We start from the raw sequence: 11,940 nt of genomic DNA on the forward strand, positions 1-11,940 counted from the left end.
GGCAATTGGCGGCACGTCAAGCGGTATCGAAGGACCTGCCGAGCTTTTCTGGGAACCCAGAAGAGTGGCCTCTGTTTTATTCTTCCTATATCAATACCACAACCATGTGTGGGTTCACGGATGCAGAGAACGCGATCCGATTGCAAAATGCCTAACAGGTAAGGCATACGACACTGTAAAGAGCCGTTTGATGCATCCATCGAATATGAAAGGAGTCATTGCTACACTCCGAATGCGATTCGGACAGCCCGAAATAATTATTCATTCGCTGATAGCGAAAATTACAGCTTACCCCCGATGAGAGAAGACAAATTGGAGACGATAGTGGATTTTGCGGTTGAAGTTCAAAATTTCTGCGCGATCATAGATGCATGCGAGCTGGAGGATCATCTATATAATGTGTCTCTTTGCATCAACTCGTTAGTAAACTACCGCCATCTATCAAATTGGACTGGGCAAGATATCGGCAGACATTTTCTCGAGTCAACCTCACGACCTTTGGAAACTGGATAAACTCTTTAGCAGAAGCGGCTAGTACTGTGATTATACCTGGAGTCCAGAGTTCCAAGTATCCAAAGACCGAGACCAGGCCAACAAAGAAAAACACAGGATTTCTCAACGCGCACACAGCATCTAGCGAATCTGAATCGGAGCCGCCGAAGGAAACTAATAGGAAAACTCTAAATGAATGTTTGGTTTGTAAGGGAAGCTGCAAGACAATAGAAAAATGCAAGCAATTTCAGGAGTTATCTAGAGATTCGCGTTGGGCAATAATACGTGACTGCAATTTGTGCCGCCGTTGTCTTACAACGCACAGCGGACTATGCAAGGCTAAGGTATGCGGTAAAAATGGTTGCACGCGGAAGCATCATGAGCTGCTACATAACGCAAACCAAGACAAAGAGAGGAGAACCCAGCGACTGAAGAACACAGACAAGAGCGACAGGGAACGAGTACATCACGGCACGATTGCAACACTCATCGCTCTGGCACCAGCATCTCTCTGTTCCGTTATCTTCCAGTTACTCTTAATGGAAAGAATGGAAACGTCCAAACCTTTGCATTTTTAGACGAAGGATCAAAGCTCACTCTCATGGATGAAGATCTCGCTGACGAGTTGGGATTGGATGGAATTGAAAACCCGTTATACCTTCGATGGACTGGTGGGACTGAGCGTTGCGAAGAAGGCTCCTGTACTACTACCGTTTCGATTGCAGGCACATACAGTGGAGCAAGAAGGTTTGAACTAAATGAAGTGCGAACAGTAAAGGAACTCCAGCTGCCAACACAGTCGCTAGATGCAGAGAACATGAAAAAGCAGTTTCCTCATCTGCGTGGCTTACCCATTGAGTCATACAAATGCGCTCGTCCTCGAATTTTGATTGGCCTGCTGAAGCACGCACATGTGAGTCTTGTTCTGCAAAGTCGAGAAGGGAAGCAAGAGCAGCCAATTGCAATCAAGACTCGATTGGGATGGACCGTATGCGGTGGAAGCGATGCAGAGAATGCGCCTAACATGGTACATTACTCTTTTCATGTAGGAATGCGCGAAGGTAGTACGGATGAAGACCTGCATCAGGCTATGAAGGAATATTTCGCTCTCGATAGCCTTGGTGTGACAAAGTCTAGTGAAGCACTATTGTCCTCTGAGGATCAGCGTAGCTGTAGATTACTGGAATCACTAACGAAATTCAACGGTGAACGGTATGAAACAGGTCTGCTCTGGCGCTATGACGACATCCGTCTACCGGACAGTCGACCAATGGCACTACGACGACATCGTTTATTGGAAAAGCGACTGCGCAAGGATCCAGACCTAGAAAAGATCATGAATCAGAAAATTAAAGAATATCTTGAAAAGGGTACATTCGTAAACTGCCTAAGGAAGAAGACGTACGTTCCACCTCACGTTCGTGGTATCTACCCATATTCCCAGTGATTAATCCGAACAAGCCGGGAAAAGTGCGAATGGTTTGGGATGCCGCAGCTACAATTTTTGGAGTCTCGCTGAATTCCGCTCTTCTAAAAGGTCCCGATCAGCTGTGCTCGCTGTTTGCCATTCTACTCCAGTTCCGTGAGCATTGCATTGGACTAACCGGCGACATACGTGAGATGTATCACCAGGTTGTAATTCGGGATCAGGACTGCCCATGTCAACGATTCTTCTGGAAGGACGACACTGGGGAAGTTGCCGTTTTCGAAATGCGCGTAATGACTTTCGGAGCGTGTTGCTCGCCCAGCAGCGCCCAATTCGTCAAAAATATAAATGCGGAACGGTTCACAGAAAAGTATCCAAAAGCGGTTGACACCATCATCAAACGTCACTATGTGGATGACATGTTATTGAGCGTGGAGACGGAAGAGGAAGCTATTCTTTTAGCGCATCAAGTAAAATACGTGCACTCTCATGGCGGGTTTGAAATCCGTAACTGGATAAGCAACTCCCCGGCAGTACTGAAATCACTCGGAGAAATAGACACGAAGACGAAGAATCTAGACGTTTCAGCTGAACTAGCTACGGAGAAAGTATTGGGACTATGGTGGTGCACTCAAAAAGACACGTTTACGTTCAAAATAGGATGGACCCGTTATGACGAAGCGCTGTTGACTGGAAGACGACGACCCTCGAAGCGCGAAGTGTTGAAAGTGCTCATGACAATTTTTGACCCCCTCGGTATGATTGCTCACTTCCTTATCTATTTGAAGGTTTTATTGCAAGAAATTTGGCGATCTGGTATTCAATGGGATGAAGAAATCAATGACGTTCTATTTTTCAAATGGCAAACTTGGCTACAAGTGCTACCAGAAGTCGAAAGCGTTCAAATACCTCGATGCTACAATGCTCAAAAATCTCCAAACAGTGACGTAGAACTGCACACATTCGTTGACGCTAGTGAGAACGCATTTGCTGCCGTGTCATATCTTCGTTTCAATGATAGTGATGCAGTTGAATGTGTAATTGTTGCGGCAAAACACGAGTAGCTCCACTGAAATTCCAGTCTATACCTAGGCTTGAGCTACAAGCTGCAGTTCTAGGAGCACGATTGGCGCAGACCATACTGGAATCCCTATCCTTTGGAGTAGCACGCCGTTGCTTTTGGAGTGATTCCCGAGACGTATTGTGTTGGATCAATTCGGATCACCGTCGCTTTACACAATTTGTAGCCCACCGTGTTAGTGAACTACTCGATACCACGGAGGCAAGAGAGTGGCGCTGGGTGCCAACGAAAGACAACGTTGCAGATGATGCCACCAAATGGCAGGGACGACCTGATCTGACCGTTGGTAGTAGATGGTTTACTGGACCTAGATTTTTAAGGCAGCCCGAAGCGGAGTGGCCGCAACAAACTCAAGTCCACAAAGCAACACGAGAGGAGCTGCGTACCCATCTGGTTGCCCATATCTCACCGGTATCACCAGCAATTCCTATCACAGACTACTCTAACTGGAGACGACTAATCAAAGTAATCGGCTTCATACTTCGTTTTCCGGACAACTGTCGACGCCGGATTCAGGGTCAAGCTATCACCAATGGTCCATTACGTACAGAGGAATTACGCGCAGCCGAAAATAGTATCTTTCGGTTAGTTCAACGAGAGTCCTACGCTGCGGAAATTTCTATCCTAACCCAAGGCAAGCAGATCCCACAAAACAGTCAACTTTACAAATCAACCCCGTTTCTGGACGACGACGGAGTACTGCGGATGCGAGGCCGGACCTCCGGCTGTGCGTTCATAAGCGAAGAAGCAAAAAATCCAATAATCCTACCCCGTGATCATCATGTTACCACTTTAATCATAGCACATTATCATGCCAAATACCACCACCTCAACCAAGAGACTGTAGTAAACGAATTACGCCAGAAATATGTAATCTCACGAATCCGTGTATGCTGTGCCAAGGTGAGAAAAAATTGTCAACGTTGCAAAAACGATCGAGCTACACCCCTTCCGCCAATAATGGCAGACCTGCCTGCCGCAAGGTTAGCGGTGTATAGTCGACCTTTCACTCACGTAGGGATTGACTATTTCGGACCAATGGAAGTAGCCATAGGAAGAAGAGTTGAGAAACGATGGGGAATGCTAGCGACGTGCATGACAACTCGAGCGGTTCACATCGAAGTAGCACACTCGCTCAACACACAATCCTGCGTAATGGTGATACGCAACATGATAGCTCGACGTGGTGTACCGCGCCACATATATTGCGACCGCGGAACAAATTTTATTGGGACAAGCAAAGAATTAAAGTCTGCTATGGAAGAACTCAACGAGGATGTTATTTTAAACGAATTTACTAGCTCTGAGACCACTTGGTCTTTTAATCCGCCGTTAGCCCCACATATGGGCGGGAGCTGGGAGCGTCTGATTCGTAGCATAAAAAATTGTTTGAGATCACTGAATCTTCCGCATAGGCCGTCCGATGAAGTATTGCGAAATGCGTTGATCGAAATCGAGAACACGATAAACTCAAGACCGCTTACACACATTCCTATTGAAGATGAGTCAGCCCCAGTTCTAACCCCCAACCACATCCTTCTTGGGAGTTCTAATGGAGTTAAACCGCTTACGGCACTCAACGATACTAGCACCATCGTGCGGCAATGCTGGCGTTCTTCCCAAATTATTGCCAACCAATTTTGGAGACGCTGGATATTGCAGTATTTACCAGAAATAACAAGGAGAACGAAGTGGTATTCCCACACAGCGCGACCAGTGAAAGTCGGTGACATAGTTGTTATCGTGGATCAAACACTTCCTCGCAATTGCTGGCCAAAGGGTCGGATAATAGCAGTTCGTCCAAGTAAAGATGGAGAAGTAAGATCAGCAACAGTTCGTACGATTGCTGGTATATACGAAAGGCCGGTGGTCAAGCTAGCAGTACTGGACGTCGAGCGCGAAGTGGAGTAGCAGTCTGAGGAGTCAGCGTACCTGGGGGGAGTGTTGGCGAGGCAGCTTGCTGCCAGCGCGCATCTATGCATTCAGTAAGCTTATCCACAAACACAACCGACGAAGAGCTGCTATAGGTAATGTAAAAGTTTGCAACGTCAATTAGCGAAGTAAGGATATATAAACAAAATCGAGAAGTCGCCTTAAAATCTAAAAGCTAAACTAAATTACAATTGTTTCTATTCTAAACTAAAAATAATTATTATAAAGTTGGGAAGTTCTTATTACTACAGTGGTTTATATTAGGTAAAAATGTTGAATTCATTTGAGACTACTGAAATACTACATCAACTTACTTATTAGCTAGATTCCCAACATAAATTGTTTCGAGCCTAACCCTAATTCCCATCTAACGTAAAAAGCGCACAATCACGGTAAGGGTAAACAGTTCAATTTCATCGTAAACGACTCTAATTACAATATAATTACTAGAAATCGACAGAAAGCTACGAACGACCACATAAGGGACTAAACGTAAGTCAACTAATCTAAGAACAAACTATGAATCTTATGAAAGCACTGATTGTATAACATAAACTTATATCTATTATTACACTACATAAATGAATTATGAGTAAATTATGCTATTACAATTATGTATAACGTTACCTTTGCCAGGAAAATTATAATTCAGCCGTTGAACAACACCCAGTCTCGTGTTTCATTGCGGCAATTATAGTTACGGATTTAACCTTCAGTCCCGTTGGTATAAAACCAACAGTACTGTTAACATATTCCATCAGACAAATGATGCTGCCATATAAAGTTCGATAGGCCATTTCTGTTCAAAAAAAGACCTTTCAGTATAGACCATAGGCTCAATAGTCAATACCAAAAATTTGTATTTCTAAATTTCGTTTCAGAGAAAACGTTAAGATTGATGAATCGCAATTGCTTTCCGTTTGTACTGAAAACACCTAAGGCCAATGGCGTAACTAACCACAATGGCTAGGGGGGGCATAGCCTCTTTATCTGTATACTCTATTTTGAGCTTCTATTCAACCTTCTACAAAACCTCCAGGGATTCTGAAAGCAATCCACCAGGAATTCCAACAGGAATGTTTCACGGAATTCAATGAGAATATTCCAGCGATTCCGACAAGAATGTTCCAGAGAATCCGACGGACATATTTGAGGGATTCCAATGAGAACCTCCTAGAGATTCCGAATGCCATCCTCCGGGAATTCCGAAGGGAATGTTCCAGGAATTCCGACGGGAATATTCCAGAGACTCCGTCGGAAACTCTCCAGGAATACCAACATTAATGTTCCAAGGATTTCGTAGGTAATGTTCCAGGGATGTAGAAGCAAATCGTCGAAGGATTTCGAAGCAATCTGTCAAGGGATCCCGAAGCAAATCGTCGAGGGACTCCAAACTAATTCTCCACGGATTCCGTAAATAATCTCCCAGTGATTCCGATGTTAAAGGATGTTAAAGGGATGTTCCCGATCAAGAATGCATAACAAAATTATAACAAGGGGAGTTATTTATTTCAGAAAAATAATGTAACAAAATGTGTTTACAAAATTGGCTGGTTAGTTGTTAAAATAACAAAAATATATCAAAATTCCCTCTAGCCGTAACATAATTATATCAAAGGTTGTTACCTTCATTTCAACATTATAACAACCGTTGATATGATTATGAGGTACAAAATCTACTTTCATGGTAATTGCCTACATTACGTATAAAAATGTGGTACGCTACAACGCCGGATTTCCATCCATAATGTAGGCAATTAACTTTGTACTAGCTATTAACATCGAACATTGATTCAAGTTATACTGGAGGTGATTACCTCCGCTTTTTCCGATATCAAAAAATGTAGGCAATTATTTTGTGTAAATATACATAACTAATGTTGTTATAATTTTGATAGGAAATAAAACTGGTCGAAGGCACAGTTTTATCGAATTATCTAATTATAACACACTTTGTTTTAAATAACAACCATTGATAGAATTGAGTTATAATTTTGTTATGTATTCCTGATCGGGTTGAAGCAAGTCGTTGAGGGATTCCAAAGCAAAGCGTCGAAGGTTTTCGAAGCAATTCGTCAAGGGATTCCGAAGTAAATCGTTGTAGGAGTTTGAACTAAATCTTCGAGGAATTCCAAAGCAAACCATCGATGTATTCTGAAGCAAATTGTCGAATGATTCCGTGAATAATCCTCCAGGGATTCCAACGGGAATTCTCCAGGGATGTTGAAACAAATCATCGAAGGATTTCGAAGCAAACCGTCAGAGGGACTCCGATCGACGAGTAATCCCGAAGCAACTCATTGAGGATTTCCGAGGCAAAACGTCGAGAGACTCCAAATTAAATATTCAAGGGATTCCAAAGCAAATCGTCAAAGGCTTCTGAAAGAAATGGTCAAGGAATTCAGAAGCAAATCTTCGAACAACTTCGGCGCAATTTCAAAGCAAATTAACGAGAGATGCTGAAGCAAATCCTGCATGGATTTTGAAGGGTACCCCACAGATTCCCATGGTATCCTTCAATGATACCGAAAGGAATCCAGTGTGAATTCTTCTGGATTCCGTTTGGAATTCTTCAATGAGCCTGAAAGGAATTCTTTAGAAATTTTAATGATAATTCTTCTCGGATTCTGATGAGAATTACTCTAGGATTCTGAAATTGTGGAGATTATCATGCTGCCAAGCAAGCGGAAGTCTGCTGATAAACTGTCACTCCAGTCCGTGATAATTGACCATATATCTTTGACTGCTGGCGAAGTACCACGATTGCTTTGATTGATATTTTGGTGGCTCTCCGTTGTTGTTCATATCAAGCTTATTTTTATGCTTTCAAATCAATTAGATATTGTCTTTTCATAATTGAATCATTTGTTTGAGAAACTGCATAAGTCCATTTTACACATCCTTACATCCTATTCTAATTTTTTCTAGGGAGGGCTAAGCCTTCCTAGCCTCCGCTTATTTACGCCAATGCCTAAGGCCTTGCCACTCTTAGTTTTTATTCAAATATATTTCAGATGTTTGAAGATGTTTATGTTTCAACAATTGCTTTGACATGAATTTCGAAGAAAGTGTCAACTATAGTTTGATCTTTTCCAAACTTTGAAAAAAATCAGTGATGTCATTTAAATGTGCGATTATCTTAACCAGTTTTCCATAGACTGAGATACAACTGATGCTATCGTATGTGTTCCTAACCAGAGGCTCAACAAAGAGTGAGAATAGGACCATACTGAGAAGCGTATCCTTGTTTTGCCGAGCACTTCACTTGAATATCTTGCGAACGATTTTCTGTTGATCCAGGCTAGCAATAAATCTATTCAAGTAGATTTCTAACACTATAAATATCCAGGAAAGAGCAAAAAGGTTTGATAACTGTACGATCATCAGTTATCAAACCTTTGTGCTCTTTTCCCAGAACATTATCGGGATCCAACGTTTACGGTGTAAAAAATGGATTATTATCGAAGTTTCATGTACCTCTGATTTTTTTCACGGAAAGTTAGGCAAGGTCATTAGAAATGAGGTACGGGATGTTTAAAAATATTTCATCGACGATTTTTTGAAAAAAGTAATTTTTATTGTTTTTTCTCGAATATACCGTACAATTTATAAACCAGCAATGGGTCAATCATTGTAATTAATACTCAAAATTAAAAATGTACACATTTGTAGACATTTTTTAGTAGAAAACCTATCTTGAAATAGATCTAAATTTTTAAAAATTGTCAATTTCTGTAATTCAAGCCTTCCTAAACTATGTTTTATTATTATTATTTTCAACTTTTTAGCAATTATCATCTCTTCAGCCCAAATATGGTTCTGTATTGAATGTTGTATTCACATTTCTTTATTCTGACATTCGCACTATGAACCCAGCCCATTGTCAGTCTGCCATATTTTAAAGGGTTAATATTTTCCCCTAGATAGTGTCTCATCATTTGTGGGGTACATGCCATGTACAATAGCTTTACCGAATATTGTTCGCAGCACATTTTGATTGAAAACCCCAAATGTTTACTGGCATGCTTCTTATAATTACCACGCTTCATAGGCCGAAATAGGCCATTGGATGGAGTTATACAGAGCAAATTCCATTCCCGGTTGCATGTTACGGAAGCTATATTGTTGCTATAAGCACAACTGTCTCACATTTGATTGATTCCATATTTGTGTGGGCCATTCATACTTTTATGAGCAGTAAGCTGTTAAGCAATAAAAACTGTTTTTGCACCCAAGTAATAATTATGATTTTATAATGTTTTTGAAGATAGCGATTTACTCTTCAGGATAGCACTCCTGACCATTATACATAAGTACAATGATGTTACTAGGGATCATTATCCCATTTCACAAGCATTCCAAGGTGAACTATTTCTTCAACGCCTCCAATCATCTTCTGTACATCCTCTTATTTATATGTCTAACCGTAACAATGTACTTCATACTAGTAGTGTGAATGGATATGTCCTTTCTCACCATCTCAATCTTCAGTGAGACAAAAGTCTCCACCACTACTCTGCGATCGTTTCCTAAGGAGCTTGACTTCATCTGCAAAACCTAGGAGCATATGCATAAGCTCTGCCAAGATGAAGTACATGGTTACATGCAGAGACAGAGATCAGCTTAGTGTTGTTTGTGCTAATAAAGTAAAAGGGATGTGTTTGAAGATGTAGAAACAAAATATACCTTTGAAATGCTGACAAACACTAACAATGCTGTAAACACTGGCAATGACGTTTCCTATGAAGAATGTCTGCTTTAAATAGGATTACCTCTGGCGTACATAACCAATTTTAGGTCTAAGTTAGGTCTCGTACAATACAGGTGAAGAAAAAGAATTCAGATGGTAATGAAATTCGCTTTTTATAATTCCTCAATTCTTCGGATGGGCAATTACGGACATGAAACGTTAAAAGCAGTCTAGGATACTTTCAGATTTTTCTAGCGGAAGATGTTGCTTACAATATTCAGGGAGAGACCAGAAAATCCATCCTCAAAGGAGAAAACATTCTGAATCTCATAAAATACGGCGCACTTCGGCGGGCAGGTTATCTAGTAAAAATGTCAGAAGATAGGATGGCAAAAACAATATTCATCAGAGAACAATGTAGATGCCAGAGATAGATTATTCTTTCAGCAAAGATTTCAAAACATAAAAAATCACACTAAAAATACTTTAGGAACGCTTGAACTTTCAAAATGTTTTTCAAAATTTTATACCCGTATCAAGATAGGTTATCTATATAGATAGGAGAATGGCAAAAGGCTACAAATGTGTATATAATCAATTTTGAGGGGTAAATTACAAAAATGAAGAAGAAAACAATAAAAATCACTTTTTTCAAAAAATCGCCGATGAAATATTTTTAAACACCCCGTACCTCATTTCTAATGACCTTGCCTAACTTTCTGTGAAAAAAAATCAGAGGTACATGAAACTTCAATAATAATCCATTTTTTTACACCGTGCGTTGTGCAATTAGCTAGAATCTTGGTAATGAATTCTTTGTTAAGTAAGCTTATGGGACGGTAATCATCAATACTTTTTTCGATTTTTGATTTCCAGATAATTTTGAATACATGAGATTGTCTTCATACCTCCTCTGACACAGTAATCGATATTTTTGACAAACTGACAATTTTGTGTAAACTCCTGACATAATAATTATGCTCGATAAAAAGCAATGCTGTTTTTGAGTATAACTTTTTATTATATGAGTAAAATTGAAGAAATTTTGAGTAAAACAAATCTGGAATGTAATGTTTACATGTGCAATCTGACAAATGTGTGCAAGAAGGAAGTGATTCGACAAAAAAATCACGGTCGTGGAAAATTAAGGCCTGTCCCACAGTTGGTTCGCGAAACAGTTTGGAATCGTCAATTCGATCGTGTCCGGTGTGGTAAAATCATTTAAGGAGACCCAGACGGCCCAGCAGCGAGCTGGTAGCAGGTAAAACCGAAAACGACCGACCTCGTAGCCACAAGAAAGCTGGGGGATTACTTCAAGCGTAATCTGATCTATTTGCTTCGGGAAGTGACCAAGAATTGTGTAGTCCAGCTCGCCCAAAAGACAAAAATATATGTCTTCAATGTAAGGAAGGTGTTTAACCGAACCGATAAACAGAATACGGTGGCCAAATCCCGCGCCAGGGAAACTATAGGACGAGTGGTTAGTGTAGCCGAAATGAAATCAAGGAAGAAGAAGGTCAACAAATTTGCCAAGAAGTTCACAATGACCGGTCAAACTCTGGGGATCAAGGAAGCTCTTCAAAAACGACAAGGATTTGAAGAGAGAGTGGACAAAACTATGCAAGAATGGTGACGTAAATGTTGCACAGGATTTGATTGGTAACGTTAAGCTCAAGGGGCAGGCGTTTAGCCTAGGAGAGAAGGTTGAATAAACCAACATTGCAAAATCCCTGAGATTTTCAAAAATATCCAACTTAACGTACATACTGGAAGCACAAACAATCATCAAATAATCATCATTCTTATAACTGATGCAAATATTTTTTACGTAAACTACGTCTTAGGGGAAGACTCGGATACAGGGTGCATCATGTAAGATTTTTAACGTCAATAGTGCCTTTATCTTTCGATGGATTTTTTAGATTTATATATCAAACGACTCGGAAACTCTCCACCAATTTGCAAATTTTATAGAATTTTTTGATTATCAACGTTAGACTATTGAAAATTCCAATTCTTACCAAACCAGTTCACAATTTTAGAATCAACCAATCCCGTTCTTGCATCCCCAACAAGAACATCAGTTTGATGTAAGTTATGGCTCATACAAAGATCCGTGTTTCGGGCGCGCGCATCAATTTCGTTGACGTGACGCTCCGTCGGTAGCAGTAAGTCAGCATCGCAATCGTCGGGCGGAAAGTAGACCATGGTGTCGGGTAGCAATCCCAGTGACAACAGCTCCATTATCCATTGCGTTGGTGGCGTCATAGAGGGTTGGGCGGCGGTGGTTGCTGATAGTGATTGGGTTCTTTTCAGAAC

The 11,940-nt window shown here is 40.8% G+C and overlaps 1 protein-coding gene and 1 long non-coding RNA gene across 2 annotated transcripts in view; one reads left to right on the top strand and one right to left on the bottom strand.

Moving 5' to 3' along the window:
• LOC134213031 (serine protease filzig) overlaps positions 1 to 11,940 on the bottom strand; it is a 268,304-nt gene that overhangs the window by 106,333 nt on the left and 150,031 nt on the right. The gene's annotated exons all lie outside the window — the stretch shown is intronic.
• On the top strand, positions 4,370 to 5,610 carry LOC134217203 (uncharacterized). Its single transcript, XR_009980942.1, has 3 exons — positions 4,370 to 5,195; positions 5,253 to 5,323; positions 5,382 to 5,610. It is a non-coding gene; the product is annotated as an uncharacterized LOC134217203 (long non-coding RNA).

The sequence above is a fragment of the Armigeres subalbatus genome, chromosome 2, assembly GCF_024139115.2.
Source record: "Armigeres subalbatus isolate Guangzhou_Male chromosome 2, GZ_Asu_2, whole genome shotgun sequence".
In the NCBI taxonomy this organism is placed as follows: domain Eukaryota; kingdom Metazoa; phylum Arthropoda; class Insecta; order Diptera; family Culicidae; genus Armigeres; species Armigeres subalbatus.